Source organism: Saccostrea echinata, unplaced genomic scaffold (genome assembly GCF_033153115.1).
Source record: "Saccostrea echinata isolate AGI-Se365-2 ecotype Australia unplaced genomic scaffold, CSIRO_AGI_Sech_v1 ptg000040l, whole genome shotgun sequence".
Taxonomy (NCBI): Eukaryota; Metazoa; Mollusca; class Bivalvia; order Ostreida; family Ostreidae; genus Saccostrea; species Saccostrea echinata.
Window position 1 is genome coordinate 3,466,960 of NW_026889789.1, and position 3,536 is coordinate 3,470,495.

Here is a 3,536-nt window from a genome sequence, read left to right on the forward strand (position 1 = left end):
TATAGGCGCCACCTTGTCGTATCATAAGAGCCATTACCGTCTATACAATGGATGATAATAGTAAATGTTTTACCCTTGGATTTTCGGATTTAACAATGTAACTTTTTTTACAATAAAAATGCCGCATAATTATCTGATATTACCATAACATACCTCTGTGATTTGCATTTTGTACATCATCATTATGCAGATATTTTAATTTACAGTTTATATTTCAGTAACCTATTTCATTCAAAAATTACTAACATAGTAACAGGAACATCTTTAATGTAGATGCATGTGTACCATTTTCTTTTTCATTTTTTTTTTAATATACCTAAATATATTGTTCTGAATTTTATTTTACAGTTCATTGGGTTTTAGTGTGCTTATGATTGGTATAGCAATATCCATCATTCTTGGTGTTGTTTGCATTTCTATTGCTGTTGGGTTAGACGTCGGTAAAGGTATGGTTTAGAATTTATAGGAAGTAAATATAAAACACATTTATGTTTACATATATAGATTGTTTTGGTTTACTTTCTACTCTTTTAGGTATTCCTAACACTACCAAAGTGTCAATGAAGGGCTTTGACAAATGGTAAGATCCTAATAAGAAAATGCAGAGTTACCAAGTTTTAAAGTTAGTTTTTACTGGAATTGTTTTTGTAAAAATGCATATACTGTTTTTCTTTTTAATTCCTACTACCTTTTTATAGTCAGTCATACAGCATTGTTGTGAATCTTTGAATGGAAAAACAAAATCTGTGCAGTCAAACGTATTTTTTTTTACATATATGAGTTTGACTCCAATTGTAATTTTCAAGACCTTTAATAAAAGTTGCCTGTACTGTGTGTTCCTATTTTTTTCTCTACTAAGTCTACCCTGATTGCCTATATCCATTTATACTATTGTTATAAGGATTTGTAAAGATGCATCAGGATTTTTTTCTTCTAAATAGATTTAATTTTCTATATTTCAATCCATATGCTGACACAGCTGAAAAATGAAACTGATTTTTAAAAAATTGAGATAACTTGTTTGAAACTTTTACCCTTAGAAAGTAACAGTTTCCCGTTTATAAAACATCCTTTCTACAAACTGAATTACATGTATTTTGAAAATGTGCACCAAAAACGAGAGACGCAGCTCGGATTCTACGTTATTGAGTTAATCAGTCTATTGGTTAAAAAAAGTATTTTTTTTCTCTGTTTTTTTTTTTAAAGTGTCCAGTTATTTGTTGCTAAAGTCGAATTCTTCAATCGTTGCCACCGTCACGGTAGCTCAGTCGGTAAAGCCCTCGCTCCGTGATCGGAAGGTCGTGTATTCGAATCACGACTGCGACTGACCTAAGTCGATATTTGATACTTAGCAACTGTTAGCAACTGTTCCTTCGCCAAGCGCTCGACACTTGAAGGTGAAAATTGAGGGTCCCTCACAACTCGATGGCCCTGAATGCCAAGTTAAGGTTCTAAATTTGAAGCCCTTCACCGGTATAAGGTGACATCTCTATATGAGTGAAAAATTATCGAACGGGACGTAAAGCAACATACAGTCAATCAATCAATCCTTGCACGTGGCAGTGTATGGCATGTAACTCTTGACCTTCTGATCCATAGACTGTCACACAAACTAATGAGATAAATGAAAAATGTTGAGACGTGATAAAGTGCCTCTTTGCATCTAGAACACTCTTCTAAATTTGAGAATTACACAATAGGAACAATTAGAATGTGCACTATTAGTCATTTTCAGTTAATGAAACGATAACATATTTTTAAATGTAATTAATTTTTGTAATTAATGTAAAGAAAGTCTTGTAAACCAGAATGATATGAAGGAAATTTTTTTTATGAAATGCGCTATTTAAAATTTCCGTATAAGAGGTCTCAAACGTTGGACCAGTAAACAAGTCCGCATGAAAATAGTTCATAGTACAAAATTATACCCCATATTTGTTTTTTTTTTTTTTTTTAATTATTGTTATTATTATTTATTTCCTTTAGAATAAAATATTGCGTTCATATTAACCAGTATTAATGTTATCATGGGTTTTTTGTTTTTTTTCAGTGAGGCCAAAGAAGCGTAAATTCAGTGGTCACCAACATTTTGTAAATTTTTAAAGAACAAATGTCAGAAGCTAGGAAGTGGCCAATGGTTCCGTGACAATCAAAAAAAAAATTCTTTGCTTGTGCTTCTCGAGTACAAAAGGAAATAAAAATAGAACAAAAATAGATTTTCAGGTCATCGCCAAGTGTGATGTAGGTAAATTACGAATTGTTTTGCATAGATGGTTTAGAAAATACACTCTTATATGATTTATTATGATTATTGTTATTTTCATTGTATTATTTTTGACGATAAAAATTCTATGTACAATTTAAACAGTTTAAATGTGCAATCTTCCCTGTACCTTAATGATTAATACATTATATTCATATATTGTTATAAACTTAACTCCAGGCCTCCTATATTTATGAATAAAGTTTCATTGTTCTGGTACATACTTTTTATGCTAAAAGCGTGTTTATTGTTTCAAAAACTTCACCATGTACATGTATTATTTGATTTGCACACATTCTTTGATAATCTTTAAGTAAGGATTGTCACTTGTGGCACTAGTTCTATGATTTGTTTTCTTTCAGTGTATCTTGTATAATAAACTACTGATATAGCAGAACTCAAAATAAAGATTAATATAGGGGATCAGTATATGTACTATGGAACAACAGAACTAATAGTATTTTTTTATGTGTTCGTTTAATTTCAATCATATTTATTGTAATAAAGCTGAAATATGTTATTTCACAACATGCACCTAAATATTGGGACCGTTGTGCACTAATATAATATTTAGAATATTAAATAGTGAAATACCCAAAATAATGTGTCTTCACAGAGAGCTTTTTATGAGTTGATTGCAATTGGTTAGATCTATTTGGCAACGTCAAAATTGAAATAAAAGTTAGGGTCAGCGATATGGATTTTGAGATTTATAGGCCAAATAAAGCAAATTTCGAATTAAAAATAACAACGTTAATTTGATATTCTATCCATAGTTTTACTTGAGTATAAATATTTATGGTTTATGTTCTATCAAATTGAATTAAACAAGTCCGTACAATGAGTGTTAACAGTTTTTCTTAATAACCTTCCACCTCAGGGAATAGTTTCTTATAAAGTTTGATATTGAAGGTTGTACAATTTGCTTTGCTGGATTCAAATATGTTTCAAAAAAATGAAATCATGAGTGATAATTTTGATGTTGTAGATTCTGACAAAACTTTCCTCAAAGAACTTATATAAATAAAATCCCCTTGGCTCTCAACAGATTGCAAAAAAAGGGGGGGGGGGGCTTTAACTTCTCTTAACCTCTAGCCCCTTTGTGATGCAGTGAATTCCTACATGTATTGATCTTGAGTAGTTTTTATTTAAAAAAAAATGTGGAAAAAAGTTGGAACTCAACTTGGATCCCCTCTACTCCTCCGAAATACGATTTTCTTTCTCCAGATTTCTTAGTCATTTTACCTTTTTGTGTTTTTCAAACATTTTTCAA

General features: G+C 30.7%; 1 long non-coding RNA gene across 1 annotated transcript; it reads left to right on the top strand.

Annotated features, from left to right (window-relative positions):
• The first annotated feature begins 371 nt into the window (after positions 1-371).
• LOC133200428 (uncharacterized) lies at positions 372-2,344 on the top strand. Its single transcript, XR_009722935.1, has 3 exons — positions 372-446; positions 535-580; positions 2,051-2,344. It is a non-coding gene; the product is annotated as an uncharacterized LOC133200428 (long non-coding RNA).
• Positions 2,345-3,536: the final 1,192 nt, after the last annotated feature.